Raw genomic sequence first — 16,507 nt, forward strand, 5'->3', positions numbered from 1 at the left:
TGAACTTGACAGGAGGCTTCAGCAGTAGTTATCCAATTTAAACAACACTTATTCAGGCACTGAGCAGAACTATTAGAGAAGTCTAGGAAATATCATTTATGCCCTAAGCCAACACCCATAGAAGTCATTGGATATTTTTTCATCAGTCCTTCATTTCACAGACATAATTTTTCATTAGCAAGGACAAAGAAATCACAGGTACTTGCAAAAAAACCCTAGTGCTAGTGATTCAGCAGCAACCTTCCCTCCACATCTGTGCTGAACTAAAGCCATGACACTTGACCAGGAAGATCTCTAATTCATTGTCTTCCGTGCTGAGAGAATTAACCCTAGTGCCTTGGGAACGTTCAGCCCACACAAATCCTCACTGTCCTTATGCTTGGGTATTGTACTCCACCACATCCCATAAACTACTGTGCAATGTTGCAGCACAGTGTTCAGCACTGGCCACATGTCTTTCAAAAAAAATAGTTGCCTTTCAATAGCAGAGAAAACAATTATTTTATATAAGAGTTTCAGCACAAAAAGATTTTTTTTCCAGAGTAAAGGTGCATGAGATAACAGTAATAAAATGCAAAGCTGACTGGCTAAAACTCAGAGGGATTGGATTGGGTTTTACTTTTACTTACAAATCCAAATAAGCCTATTCTAGCACAAAGGGACATTTTCTTATTATATTTAAATGCTGAATAGCCTTGTTTCCAATCCAAAAACTATATAAATCCTACTTTCAAGCCAAATAATATTTTTTAAAAAAAAATCGGAAGCACAAAGAAAAAAAGAGGGTTATAGGGTTTTTTGTCCAAGTTATATGAAATGTGGTAACCAGGAGCTGCACAATGTGAGATTAGAAGACCATATGAAGTGGTGAAAGTATGTATATAAAACTTCATTTTGCACACCTCCACCAGGGATAAAAGTGCTACTTCAGTTAAAGATATTATTAGAATTTGTAATGCTCTCGCGATGAAAATAGCTGTCATGTCACCCACCAGGATTATGGCCAGGTGGACAAATAAGAGCAGATGATACATGGAAGCAGTAGAGATGGAAGCATTTTTCAGAATTAGACAGCAACAAGGGAAATGAAAATGACATGTAAGGTCTAATTGGAATTCCTTTAGTCACTTGGAAAGGATATTAAAAAGCCTTTCTCAAAAGCACTCTTATCAACATTTTCTTCAGGAATTAGAGTACAGCATAATTTAGTCAGCACATAAGCATATTAATTTTTCATTCTGCGAGCAGGTGGCAGAAAGCTTGCAAATATTAACACCAGCCCTCAAGCTCCTGTTTGAGCCGTGGCAGAAAGCAAAGCTGGGGAGCAGCAGGCAGCGGGATGCCCCCTGTGCCCAGCTCCCTGGGACACTGTCCTGCCACAGTCCTCAGCCCATCCACAGCCATGACCTTGCCATACAAGCTCACTGGCCTGCTAATGTTCAGGATCATAAGACCAGGGCTCATCAGCAAGAAGCTTCAGAAACATGGCTGGGAGGCTGAGCTGGAGGACTAGGAACGAACACGGCACAAACAGCATACTTGGATTTCATTTGTGTTTCTTCATCCTGTTCAACAAACCATGCAGAAAGCAACCAGAAGAAGTATTTAAGATACAATCATGTGTTAACTGTATTTGAACACCCACTCAATACACACACGCACACATACACTGTCCCTCACTCCCAAGATAAACCTACCCTTGGAAGCAGTGGCCACCACAACAGCAATGGAGGATGATAATAAATGACCCATGAGGGGCAAAAGCTGGCTTTTCCAACACAGTAAGTAGTTTCACCTACTACCCACATACTGATCAGCTTCTCTGGGAGACAGCAAGGCTCAGAGGTTATGTCTGTTGGGGAAGACACTCCCATGACAACCAGAGAAGACACTCAAGGCAATCAGTTTGGATCCAGTCAGGGTCCTCTTTCCATCCAATGGCTGGGCAAGGTACTAATTTTCCTCAGCTCTGTACAGTGCCAAGGGGTCTTGGGGGTCAGTCTTGCTCAATTACTTCTCCAGTGGAACAGGCTCGAGTGCCAGAAATGCTCTGCTTGTAGCACATATTTGCCATTGACTCTCCCAACTCAGACAAGCAGCTTAATTGTCCATTTATCCCAATGTCTTGCATGAACTGCCAACATCACAGCCCCAGTGCAAAGCAGGTAATGTGAGTGAATGCAAGAAAATGAATCTTGCAAGGTCAGATTTCTGTTACTTCTTCACAACCTTGACTAAGGCACAGTGATCCACATAGTGATCATTTCACTGGGACTAGCCTACAGCTGAGCACCAGAAAAGAAACTGCACAAACCAGCTGCTTAATCACAAATAGGCCCTGACCAACCTGATCTGACATTGAGGTTAACTCTGCTTTTAGCAAGTGGTTAGACTAAATGACCTCCAAGTATTTCTTCCAATACAGCTACTCAACTCTCTTCTTCCAGTAACTCCTTATTACATCTGACCATTTCTAGCTGTCTCGCATGAGCTGTATGTCCGTCACAAAAATTTATTGAAAATTCTCACTCTTTCCTAAGCTCATCCTGAGCTATAACCTCACCATAAGGTCAGTTCTCACCTGTATCCTCCTTACTGCAATTAACATGAATCCTGACAAGTCTTTGGGATGAGACAAACTAGAGTAGAGACTGTTGAGCTCCCCGTCACAGTGGTTACTGGGGGGCTCACATTGTTCCTTTACGCAGTGCAAAATTGGCCTCTACTGACAGAGAAACAAGTTCTTCTGTCAGGCCAGGGGGTGGGTGGGGGGTGTATATGTGTGTACGTGTAGAAATCCCTCCTGTATTAGCCCTTCCCATTCTCAAATAAGGGAATGACAAAAAAGGTAGTGAGCACTTGTCATCCAGCCCCCAAGAAAAAGCCTTAGAAAGCAGTCTAGTGAAGGTCAGAGCAGAAAATGCTGGTTTACCAAAACTAATATTTGCTGTAAAAGTACTATATTTGCTGCCTACATAACATTGGAACGGGGGCCATGCAGCTTGATTTGTCATGAAATGAGTGTTCAACACAGATGTGCTTTTAAGAGTCAGGAGTGTTTAGAGCTCGTTAAGACATTTCAAAATAGAAATTTAAAATATAACTATAAAAATTCTCAGTATAATTCTTTAACCAGTTTGTTGGTTTACATGAGAAATTCATACACTCCACTGAGATGGCACTACGGTCAGCCCTTCTAGTTGTTTTCTCCAGGAGGTAAGATCAGACCAACTGCTTCAGACCAACAGCCACCTGGCCCAGGAACCCCTCTCCAAGTAGTCACCATAAGAAAATGTCTAGGGAAACATAGTAATAAGATGAGCTTGTATGATTCTTCTCCCTGTGACTGTCCCACCTTTTCCCTAGTTCCAATTCAGGCTTGTCCTGAATCAGGTAGGTATGAGGGTTATGAGCACTTACCTTTTGGCAGTAATTCTCTCTTCCTATTAATCATTCAGTCTCTCTTGGACTTTTGGCACCCACAAAACATCCTGTGGTAAAGAGTTGGCTCTTCAGGTCAGCAACTTGTTCTTTAGAGAACCCCATGATTTTGTTTGTTCTGAATCTAGGTTGATGATCTTCACTTGATGCCTCTCTGTTCTCATATCAGCTGAGTTCTGTCCTTATTTACCCTTCCCACGATTTTGTAAACTTTTAGCCTATCCACCCTTACACGCCTCTTCTCTAATCTTGCATCTTCCTAATGTCCTTTTTTGAAATGTTTCCAGGTCTACCATAACCTGTTTGAGATGAAAGAATCAAAACTACAGAAAATTTAAGGAGGTACAAAAAAGTATACAGTGGCACAATGTTCTCTTTTATTCCCCATCATGTTAATAACTCCTAACATTTATTGTGTTGGGTTTTTTAACCATCACAGAGTACTGACCACTGCCAGTGTTTTCAGGTATTTTATATAACCCCAGATCAAGCTCCTGAATTATATTCTCATGCTCCCTCATCACTTATCTGCGCTATTATTTTATATATATGGAGTTATAATTGTTTTGTTCTTATGTGCATCCCTTAACAGTTATTTGTACTGAATTTCATGTGTAATATTTTTGCTCTGTCACTCAGTCTTACAAGGTTCTTTCTACACATCTTCACAGCTAGTCCTGCTCCTTACTAATTTGAACAATTTAGTGCCATCAGCAAATTTGGGCAGCTCACAGCTGACCCCCTTCTTCCAGGTCACATATAAATCTGCTGAATTGCACAGACCCCCAAGGAGCTCCTCTGCTGCAAGAACCACACATTTTCTTCTGCCCTGGTTCCTGACTTTAAACCCACATAAGAATTTTCCCTCCTGTGGGATGGCCAAGAGGGAGGCAGCAAGTAAACATCCCCTACTCTGTGCTAAGCTTCATGTCTTCACCTTGTTCAGCTGGGCTCTCTCTCTCACACATTACATTTGAAACCACGTCTCTGAATTCCTGTAACTACATCAGTAACGTTCCCACCCCGCAGACAGTAGACATACAGATACACTGCCTGTTTTCCTGCACCCACTCTTCACGTACTAAGTGCTTGCTAAATTAAAAGGGGGTCTACAAAGACACCAGTGCAGTTTTTACAAGATGCTGGTTTCAGGGTAAACTAGAGCCTGGTGTGAAAGACTGCTGCAGAGACTTTTCCTGCTTAAACCTGACTGTCTGACACCAAGCACTACACAGGTGACCGAAACCTGAGAAGACAAACATCACCTCTGCCAGTTGTTTTCATTTACTTTATGATGTGACCACATCTTTTTTCCACAGGACTCTTCCCTTATTTACTGCACAGAATAATTGGGTTTCACTTTGCAGTTATTCAATAGTTTGTTTCTTCCTTTCCCCGCATGAGACACAATTTAATCCCTGCTCTGGAGAAAGAATTAGTCACTGCCTCCTGCTTTTTTCAAGTCTGTCATCCCTATCAGATCTCTGAGCATGTCAGAAACATTCAGATGTCAAATGGGGGAAAATACGTGCCAGAGTTTAGATGCGCAGCTGACTGCTGCCACTTCAAAGAGACACACAACTGAGAGCCAAACCTGGTTTGCTTCTTTTATCATCTGTGGCACCAGGGAAGAAGATGGGACATTTTGCCCAAGGCCTTCCCACACGCCTCCTGACAGCAGAGGAAGAGTGAAAGAGAAAAACTTGGATTGTTATTATGGGCTTAGAAATAAAGGCTGCTTTGGGTCCTCTACCCATGAGCAGAAAAACTGACCTCTTTTGCCTCTCAAGGCTAAAATACAGAGACACTAAATCCTCTCAGATAAAAACTCACCAGACCTTTTTCCAGAATAATCACAGCAACATTTTCCATCACAGCACCAAGGTGATGCTGGCTGGGAGGCAGTAGTTCCCCACTCACAGCAGGGCAATTAGAAAAGCCACACCAGGTCAGTTGCAGATTTGTCTAGCTCAGTCCCCAAACAGTCCAGATCCCCTGTGGGTACCTTTTCCTATGCAGCATCGCTCTCCTTTTTCTCAGGTCCAATCCAAACACCCTATGGTGCAGTCTGTGGGCATTGCTCCTTGATATACTGCCTGGCACCAGCGGGGGGGATTTGGGTCCTTCATCTCTGACATTGTTTTTCAAGTCCTTGAGCACCTCAGCCTCTTCTTTTCCAATCATCTCTAGATTGCCTGTCCCATCTATGAGTAGAACCGTATTTACCCTGAATTTCTTTTAGCAGCTAGCATACCTGCAGGATTCCTCCTTGTTACCCTTAAGGTCTGTCTCAAGTCTTTGCTCCAGCTGGGCTTTTGTCTTCTTGATTTTGTCCTTAAGCACAAAAATGATGCTTTTATACTCTTATTTTCTCTCCCCACTTCCATCTCCTGCATGCTCCCAGTCTTGTCCCAGTTATCTTGAAATGCTGTTTTTCAAAGATATTCAACCTGAGGCAGACAGCTGGTATGGAAAAATTACAGCCTAGTCATAGCTTCTTAGAGCTGTAACTGAAACAAGGATCTTATAATGAGCAGGGTCAGGAAATTTTAATGATAAGTAACTCTAGCCTTCCCACCTATAATTATTTATTGTCACCTATTACAGCTGGCACCTGCTATGCAGTGGCCAGAACCATAGAATCCTTTTAAGCACCTTGAAAGGTATTTGTGCTACCTAAATAAATATAGCATTGATCTACCCTAGTAAATGAGTGCGCACTTGTTCTGTTTAATGTTAATTATCTCCCGCTATTTCTGCAGCCCTTGTAATTTTTACTTTATTTTCATTATTTTAGTCTTTTTTCCCCTGCCACACATCATTTTATGCTCTCTAGCCCTTTCTGAGTGTTCTATTTGGATTTTTATTATATCTAGTATCACTTGCCTGTACTCTGTTCCACTTTTTCTCATTTGACCTCAGGCTGCTCCCTGCCTCGCAAGCTCCCTCTCCATTTATTTCCCCTCCTCTACCTTGCACACATGCTGCTCCCCTGCATCTCTTTCACACACAATCAGTTCCTATCTTCACCTTTCTTCTCAGACACAGCTCTTCTGACTTCACACAAGCTCTCTTTCATACCCATTTTATTCCAGCACAATTCAGTGTCACACATTACCTTCCCTTCTGGTGCAGGGAGGGACCAGGCTCAAGCGCAGCATTTCCCTGAGGCATGTTCACTTCCTCACCCTCTCTACTAACCTCAACCCCACAGCCAGCAGCTGTCCTGGGCAGCCCGAGTTTGGCAGCCCAGCCCCACGTGCAAACATGTCCCACAGAGCCACCAGACTTTTGGAGCTCTGGGAGAGCTATTCCTGCCCCTTGGCTTCAGTAGGCAGAAAGGAGATGCTCTAAGCAGAGCTGCTCCTGCATCCAGGCCTGAGCTGGGTTTGTTGGGTTTTTCTCCCTTTGCGGGGACCCTAGATTACTGTTTTAACCGCTGCAAAAGTCATGAACCTTTCCTGGAGGACTGAAGTCAGGAAGTCATACCCACTCCTCCCACCCAACTGCTGTAAAGCAGCACAAACATCTACCCCTCACTGTTTCTGGATGCCACCAGCAACAGCGGGAGGGACACCATGCTGAGCTCCTGCAGCAGCAGCCAGGGAAAACAGTAAGTCCAGCAAACTCAGAGGCAAAGCCCCCACCCCATACTTTCTGCACGAGCTCGGGCAAGTTGTTCATCTGCTTCACAATCCCTAACGAGAACAGCACTTCCCTGAACCTAGTTAATCTCCCCCTGCCTTGAAAATATCTAGAGCACCATGAATATTGATAAGATAAACAGGACTTCAGAATAGGAATCAAGAAAGCTGCTGGGGAATATTTTTTATTTTCTTTGCCTGGGGGAAGTGTGATCGCTATCCGTTGGCTCTGGCAACATCCACCCACACAGAAGGGAAAATAGAGGGAAGCTGGCAGAGCAAGAGCTCCAGCTCAGGTCTACAAGGACATACCACAGCGAAATTTGCCCACAGCAGATGCATGTTTAGAAAGGAAAGTGCCTGGTTCCCATGGTGGCTGACCGAAAAGATAAATCGAGGAGCTGCCAAGCAGCTGAGTCTGCAGGATCGTCGTTCTAACAGCATTGTCCATTGAACTGATCAGTGAGCCCCACACAGAAATCCAGATCAGGCAGATGGTCCCCTATTGCCAGGCAGACCACTCAGTACAAGGCAAACGGCCTTTGTTCACTTGTCCTCTGAAGCGTTGCCTAATTTGTTTTTAACTGTTTAAAAATTAAGTGCATCCTCAACCATTTAGCCACTCTTGTTTGCTTGCTTCATTCTGTTTGTAAGTACTAAATATTTTAAAAGGTCTTACAAAGTACCATCTAACAGCAGGTTCAGTTGTTGCTGTGTTGCACATTAATAATTTAAACCCCCCCCGGAATAGCACATTGGTATAACCTTTATATTACACCTCTGTGTGCAGGCACACAGGAGACATCAGCAACAGGCTTCTAAGACTTCGGTGAGACAGGTAAGGACCTCCCTGTTCACACCTCCTTCCTCTCCTTCTCCACCATCTGCCTCCATGACTCCAAAATTGAGCTGTCCCTTTCTCTACGTGCTCTGCACACCTGGGAAGGCTGCTTGTCACTGCGGGAACACAGAAGCAGATAGGCAGTCCTGCCGCCTCCAGAGAAGAGATGCTTTATCACAGTGCCACAAGCTGACTGGCATCGGATGCACAGGCATCTCCCTGTGCACTGAAGGGGTGAGAGACAGAGTTACTGCAGAGGACAAGCTGTACATTGACCTTCCCTACTCCTACAGAAGATTCCCTTTCTTTCATGGGAATTCTCTTGAATGTTTCAGCTTTTACTGCTAATAGCTGTCTTGTTTGCTGGTTCAGCAGCTCTCCTTCCACAGGCATCCTCACAGTTGTCAGTATGTATCACCAGAGCCCTTGCAAGGGAGCCAGATTTCCCAGACAGCTCTGCCAGCAGTGCAGAGGGCTCACCAAACCCCACAGCGGCAGATCACGACTCCCTGCAAGCTTCTGCTGGGGATTGGGACAGACACACAAGAAGAACCTTTATGCGTATAATTATTTGACCTGTCAGCTTGCCTGTACATGTCAATTCTATGTGCAAACACTGCTGAACCAAGAAAGCATCAAGCCATCAGAAAAACATAAAAGTCATATAAGTCATTTTGTGTACCCACAACTAAGGTCACAAAGGCAGGGTGCTGCGAATCTGCAAATACAACTGAGTATCTGAACCAGACAACAAAAGTCCTCAAATTCAGTTCTGGCTACAAGATATATATATATATATATATATTTATTTTTTTTTAAGCACAATAGCATAAGACTACAACATAAGTGAAAAAAAGCAAACAAGAAGGCAGAAGATTAATACAGACTTAAGTGGAAACACCAACTTTGCCTCAAGTAACCTGGCATCAAAAGGCACTGCTGGGTAACAACACTACAAACAACACAGGCAGAAATTTAAAAATAGTAACAGGAATTATTAGCACACCAGCTTGCTATTCCCCTTCAGCTTTGTAACCCAAGAGGGCTCTGCTTCTGTTGAGCAAAACACAAGGCACATACCATGGGTAGCATTAGCCTTGTAACTACAGGACTTCCCACACTGTTAAAAATAACCTTTCTTGTCTCTATACACTGGACTTTGGGGTTGGTTTTGTTTTCCAATTTAAAATATCAATACAGTTTTGAGGCAAGCTAAGTAAATTTACTTCAAGGTGAAACTACATGTGTGAGTTACACATCCTGTTTATTGCATTCGATCCAAGACAGTCAAGCAGCTCATGTCACCACAATGCTTTCCTGCCTCAGCTGCATTTATCCTGACAATACCCCTGTGACAAAACCAGCTCTGGACCATTAGTGCAAGGGGGGGGGGGGGGGGCTGATGCACAGAAGTGACATTTCTCTAGGCCACACAGGGGGCTGTTAGCTTAAACCCCAGTTTGCAGAGCTGAAAAGATAAACTGCATGTTTTCTTTATTGCAGTCAAGCTCATCTGTATTGCAACTGCCTCCCTTCTGAACAGGTCAGATGCCCAGAACACCCCCCAGGTACATTACAGAAGTCATAGCTTGGGAGATCCCTGTCATTTCTCACAGGGTGATGCTGTGCAGCCTCTTGGCCGTGAGCACCAGCCCTCAGCTCGACCCGAGACCTATGCATCTTCCTTGCACTATTGAGCAGCACCAAGATGCTGCAGCTGAACAGAGCCCTGGGGAAGAAGAGGAGGTGCAGAGAGAGGCAGGTCAAGCTGCCCTCCCCTGTAAGGCAAAGAAGGGCTGCCAAAGCAGGAGGGGTCGGTGTGTGGGCAAGGGAGGGAAGGACAGGCACCACAGCCTCGGGGCCACAGGTACAGGCATAGTGGAGTGCCCCAAGGGGGCAAGCACAGCAGGAGCAACGTAGGGCTTGCTCCATACCAGGTCAAGAATATTTTATTTAGCCTTTCTACTGAGCTGGGTCAAGCCCTGGCAACATCTGAAAGGAGGCGTGCCAAGGCAGCATTAACATAGCCAGAGCAGCCAGTTTAGAAGATATTTCATTCAATACATAAAACTAAGAAGAGATTAAGCACCCAAGAAACCCCACACATGCTACTTCCTTCCCAGAGCAGCTGCACTGTTTTAATAGTGCATTTGAATCATCCAGCTCTTTTCAGGCTGCCCACTGGGCTGTAAACCTTGCAGTCAGGTACTCAGGTTTCTTCTTCCCTCCCAGCTGGGTCAGAAAGAGCCCCCCAGGGTTTTCCACTAGGCAAAACCAGCAGGGCTCCAAAACCAAGAGTTAATGGCTTCCTACACAAAACTCTTTAACAACACTCAGCATCCAACGTTTCTTATTTCATTCAAGTCCATTAAAGCCAGCTCACGAAGCAACTCATCTATTGCACTTGTCAGCAAACATTGTCTGAAGCTGACCTTCATTCAGGCCACAGCATTCCAAGATCTGATAACTCAGGCTTCCTCCAAGCCTCACCCCGAGCTCAGAAATGCACCATTTGGCTTAAGGATTTCAAGCTCTTTTTACTGATGGTGAATACTGCATACCCAAGCCTTTCTCTTTATTCTTAGCTACTTACCAGTGACTGCCTTTGCTTGGTTCATTGATTTATTCCCTTCCTTAGCCTGCTGCAGATGACCTTCCCAGCATGTGGAGCGGAGCAAGGCCACACTCTGCAGCAGAGAATCTCGTATGCCCTGAACTGAGTCATGCAAACACACCAAAACACATCTCCCTCCTGCAAATAGCACAAAGTTCTGCATACACACTAGGGACAAAGGAGAAATCAGTGGCTGGTGTTAAACAAACAGCTGACAATGTTATCCACTGCATTTTAAAAAGAGTTGATGTAACATAAGATGATTTGGAAGGGGTTTTTATTTTAACCCATTATTTTTATATGACAAAAGCACTTACTGCCTGCTATACAAATCAGATGTTAACATTATCCTGTCAGAAAAAGGCAGTTTACAAAACCATAAAACCTGACTTTTTATTATTTATTTACTGCTATAGCACCAAGCAGTCACAAGGCACTACTTGAATAGGTGTATACTAGTCATTCATCTTGTCAATATCCAGAAGATTTTCAAGAATGGCCAGTGAGTTGGGAGTCTCAAATTCATTGTGTTCCAGGTGAGAAACATTGTTAAGAGAGTCATTATTATTTAAATAATAGTCCTTTTAAAGTGCCCCATGCTGGAAAACTGGTAAATCAAGGACCTTCAAATCAGCAGTTAATTATGAATGTCTCAGCCCTTGCTCTTAAAAAGCTTGAAGCAGAATAAGCAGTGTGTGTTGTTAGTAAGAGAAAAATCTTTGGTGAGGCTGAGCAAGCTTCAAGCTAGACTATTTAGACTACAGGAACTCTATATTTACCCATAGACTACTCTTCTGTGGCATTAAAAAAAAAGGTGTATCCCTAGTGTTCTGGAGGAATATTTTCCCATTAATAATAGTAAATACCTTAATCCTATTTAAACCTTTGAAATGAACCCAACCAACAACAGTCCCTCAGCAAGGATTCTCACTTGTTACATCCACCATAGCTCACCCTCAGAAGTGATCTTATACTACAGACGTTACAATTATAATATTTTTCTTCTTTCAAAAGGTGTTTTTAAAATACTACATTATTTATGACTCTTGCCAGTGAGCAAGTGAAGAGGTGATAGAGAAAGAGAAACATGAACAAGGCTACTCAGCATTCATTTAGGTGGTCATCTTACAGTAAAACACATTAATCCTCAGAAATTAAAGAAGTCAGTGTGCTGTTTCTGCCTTTGATGTGCTCAGCATAGACAGGGCCTTTGCTGCCATGAGGCAGGTCCAGCTGGGAGGAAAAGATGTTAGAAAGCCACCGAATCAGCCAAGATACTCCCTGCAGATTTGCTTCTTTTTTCCAAGTCACCGCCAGCTTCCTGTAGTCTCATTGTGGATGCTTTTGACATGTCAACTACTAAAAGGACCGATTCCACTCCTTTAGGAAACTAGAATAAAGGAAGAAAAAAATACTGCTATACAGTTAAATACTAGCAGCATCTTGTTTAGGAAATTGCTGTCCTGAGAAGAAGCTCTGCTGCCAAAGCTACGAAGGACACCAGGACTTGAGATGATGAAGACTTTTCTTTCTTCAGAGAGAATCACCACAATCTGTTTTGACAATGTGACCTGATATTAGACACAGAAGAGTTCACGTTTGTCTTCCTGCAGGCAACAGACTGTCCAGTACACAAGCTTTTGGTACATTGACTGTTAAGAGCCCCGTGAAGAGGAGAGGAAGTGCTGCTCCTTGCTTTTTGACACTGCTGTTGACTAAGCACCGGTTGACATGCCTGCCTGAGACTGTACAAGGAGGGAGCACTACCCACGCTGTGGGACTTGCTGACACCACTTTAGGCAGCCTCTGTGTGAGCATGTGAAGATCTGTATGTTTTACCTGAGTCTCAACAGGAACACGTAGGTAGGTTGTGCTCTCTGGAGCCCTTCTTTCCCTAAGCAGTGATGGATAGTACATAGTCATGATCCAAGTAGGGATAGGGGAAGAAGTAGGAATTAACAGCCCGTTTCTGTCATGGCAGTGGGATAACGCAAAGTGCTGTCTTATACCCTCTTGTGGAAAACATTTCTCCAAAATCTGCAAAGCAGAAGACATTCAGATAACAAAACAGCAGACACTAAGAGATACTTAGGTCTGAACAGGATGGATGGGACAGAAACCTCAGGCTGTGACAAGCTGAATGGGCACTAGAACTAAGGAGAGAACTCAGTGCAGTTTAATGCCAAATAGGGGAAAAAGATATTTTGTGGTATTTACTTTGAATATAAAATTTCACTCCTTTGCTATCCCTAAGTAAATAACTAAGTCTTTTGTGCACTCTCAAGGAATTGAGTTGTAAGCATTTACCTCTGCTCAGCTCCAAGTTGCCCAACATGTGATAAACAGGTGGGATCCCTGGCCCTCCCACAGTCTTGTCCCTCCTCTGGGAACCCTTCCCATTCCCTCCATTACCCTAAAGCGGGGGGTGTCCCCATGAACTGGAGAATAACATACTATTTTTAATATCTCCCAGCAGCACTTACACCCTTCTATAAGATAATCCATGTCCAAAGATTGGCACAGAAAGCAACCCCTGGTTATCTGACTTTCCCTCAGCAGTAGAACAGCACCAGATTGTGTGGGAAAGATGTGTGGGTAACTGAACCACACACCTAATTTGTCATTTGCAGAAAAAGGATATAATGAAAATGTTGTCATTTTAGTTTGCCCGCCCTAACCTACAAACACAGGGCATAGAAAGCTGTGAATCCATCTCCCAAATTACACAGCTCAAATCTTCTGTCAAATTTTGAGCAACTAGATTTATTAGAGTTGTTTGCTCTCAGTAAGTGGCACTTAATGAGAAGAACTCAAAAGACTTCCATGATTCGCAGAAAGCCCCGCATCTGACAGCCTTTTCCTGTCCCCAAAGGGCAAAATTTGGAAGTATAATTGGTTTGGGTGTTAGCTAGGCTCCACTGCAACACACTTCCAATTTAAACATGTTTTAAAAAAAACAGCTTGCTTCTTTCTGTCCTCAACTATTTATAAAAAAAGCTGTTTATTCCTAGCACCCACCCAAGAACTGGGGTTTTTTTCACCAAGGTACCACAACAAAGCATGGAATTGATATATGAAAGCCCCCTTTCACTAGCCTAACTTAAAGGCAGTTGCTTTCTAGTTAAACAAAATGAGTAGCCTGCATTTAATTTCATAGCAGGTAAACGGCATCAACTCTAAACCCAACTGATGCCAGCATATTTTAATTTTATCTAGCTTGTCTACCTCATGGGTTTCTGTGCACAAGCAGACCTGGGGTCCCACTGCGACAAGGGGATCTCCACAGATGTATCAAGAAGGGCACTATAGTGGAACAGGAGCAGTCAGCTCCAGCATCTACAAATGTTATTTTCCCGATTGTCCCTGACCTTAATGTTTTTATCACAAGCTCAGCATCCTTTCTAGGATTTCTGTTCCTGAAATCACTGCAGATGGGAAAGGAAGTTTCAGTCCTCCATCAACAGATTGAGCAACTTATAAGTGACCCCTGAAAAAGCATCTCAAGAAACAATCAAACAATTTAATATGCATTATAAAAGATTCAGGACTCCATAGTCTCAGAGTGCCTACATTACTCACCCCATAATTTTTGAGCATTTGAGACTAGCAAGGTTCAGAGGGGGAGTAAACTTTGAAAGAAGTGGAAGGTCAGCATATTCCTGTACCATACCTGCCGTTCGATCTGAGTTCCCATCCTTGATGCATATTTGACCGCTGCTTCTCAATTTCTAGTTAACAAGAGTCAGTGATTAGATACAAAGGCTCTGAACAGTCCCAGTCTTATTTGTTTAGAAAGCAAACCTCATACATGAGCCTGATCTGAGATATTGAACCAACTCCCAGAGTTTTAAGGTTGGGGTTTTTTTCAGGTGCTTCCTGCCTAGAAAAAAAATAAACCCACTCTCCTAGAGGTGATTCTGCTTTTATGAAAGAGATGTGAAACTCAAGATTGGGACTAAGCATGATAGCCTAATTTATTTAGCAAAGAAGACACTGCAATATTGTGGGTTACTCCGATTTTATTTGATCTTTCTTGAATCCCAGCCTAGTTATCTTTGCTGGTGCTGTAGAGGTGGCATAATTTTGACATACTTGAAGTTCTGTCGCAAAAGGGAAGAGAACACTAGAGATGAATTCCGAGAGAGGGGGAAACAGTTGTTAGAGCAGATACCAACTGCAACCATAAATAAAAACCTGCAAGAAATACAGCTACTAAATTAATTAGGAAGCAGCTAACAAGATCAGAATTGAAAAAGTCATACTGATTTCAGGAAATGCTCAGATTTTCAGATTTGAAAGGTAACCAGAAGGGGAAAAGTTAAGCAATTATCACTTCACTCAACCATGGCATTAAAACGTCTAATTTTTGAAGAGTTGACATATATTTTTAAACACGTTGTCCTTGTGCCAAGGACAGAAATTCCAGCCTCAGAGTGATTAAGTGCTGAGCTGAATGCACAGCTTCATAGATGAAGAAATAATCAATACAATATGTTAAGTGGCAGCTCTTGACCAAAGCACATCAGAGGACAAAAGAAAGAGGAGACACTTGAGGTAGACATTAAAATTCCAAGGATTTACCATTATAAAACATGCACTGCTGTAGTACATTGTTGATATGGAAACAGAAATACCTTTGAGAATAAGTACAAAGAGAGGAATCTTACAAACAAGTTATAGCTTACATAGTCTTTTTCCAATACGGGATCATTTTGTGCTTGCTTTAAGTCTAAACTAGCACCAGAAAAGCTCCCCAAATAAATATATTAAAGCATTTATGATGACTGTGAAAGTGGTATTAAAAGGACAGCTGGAGTTGAGGAAGCAGGAATTAAATGGGTCCAGATAAAGGAACATTAAACAGCTTCATTTTCTCTCAAAAACAGACACTGACAGTTGGTCATAGCGTATGTACAGCTATACCTATTTGAAAGACTTGCTTTTTAGGTATATGTATATATCAGAGTTATTTTTATGTTTGGGTTGGCTCATGTCCCTCCCAAACGAAAAACATGCTTTTTCCTAATTTCAAGGCTGAAAATCTGCAGTATTCCTTACTGGCAGCAGCAATAGAGACTACACACATCACAGACACTGAAAAATGGAAAAGGATGATTACATCCTACCAATACTCTGCCTGACATGCTGGCTTATTAGCAGCCTGAAGACTGGATTCAGGGTTGGGCAAGTTAGCTGGTACATGATTACACAAATGTGCTTAAATCAGCATTACTCCAGAACAACCAGTACTCACCTCTCCACAGGGCCACTGCCTGGACACAGTGCAAAGCCTGATGGAGCCTGATGGACGGTAGTTAATCTCTGACAAGTGCTGAACTTGGGAAACACAGATAGGTTTTTTTTTCCAAAAGACAGAAAGGAGTCTCCATCTGACAAGTTTGTGTGTCTGCCACCAGTTATTCCTTGTTTTATTACTTGCACTACACCCTCAGGTTTCTAAACAAGAACATTTGTGCAGCCCTGCAAACACTACTGGAGTGTCTTTCCAGGTATTTGGAGAAAAAACACTGAAAGGCCACTGGCCCCCGGCCCCCCCCCCTCCAACGTAAGAGAAATTGTTTGATTAGCTCCAGGAACTTTGTTCTCTCCTTATAGTATGTGGCCAAGTTGCATTCACACACTGATAAAGACTTACTTGGGAAAGTGAAGCAAAGAAATAAGGCAGAAAGTAAGCTCCAGCAGTATGAGGCCATTAATTCAGAAGACACTAAAGTTTATAGTATACTTTCTAGTCTTCTGAATTGATTAGGTGTTGGCAGCAGAGCCTCTGTGGCAGAATTAGCACCAGATGACACATTCCCACTTCCACTAAGTAGTAAAATGTTCTTAATAGAAATAATCAAGCTGTTAAACTTGAAGGAACAGGGAAAAATTAACACAGGCTGTAGACAAATTCACCGTGACAGTACTGGAGGCAATGGATGCTAAAACTGATTTAGTAACTAC

The sequence above is a fragment of the Athene noctua genome, chromosome 1 (genome assembly GCF_965140245.1).
Source record: "Athene noctua chromosome 1, bAthNoc1.hap1.1, whole genome shotgun sequence".
Taxonomy (NCBI): domain Eukaryota; kingdom Metazoa; phylum Chordata; class Aves; order Strigiformes; family Strigidae; genus Athene; species Athene noctua.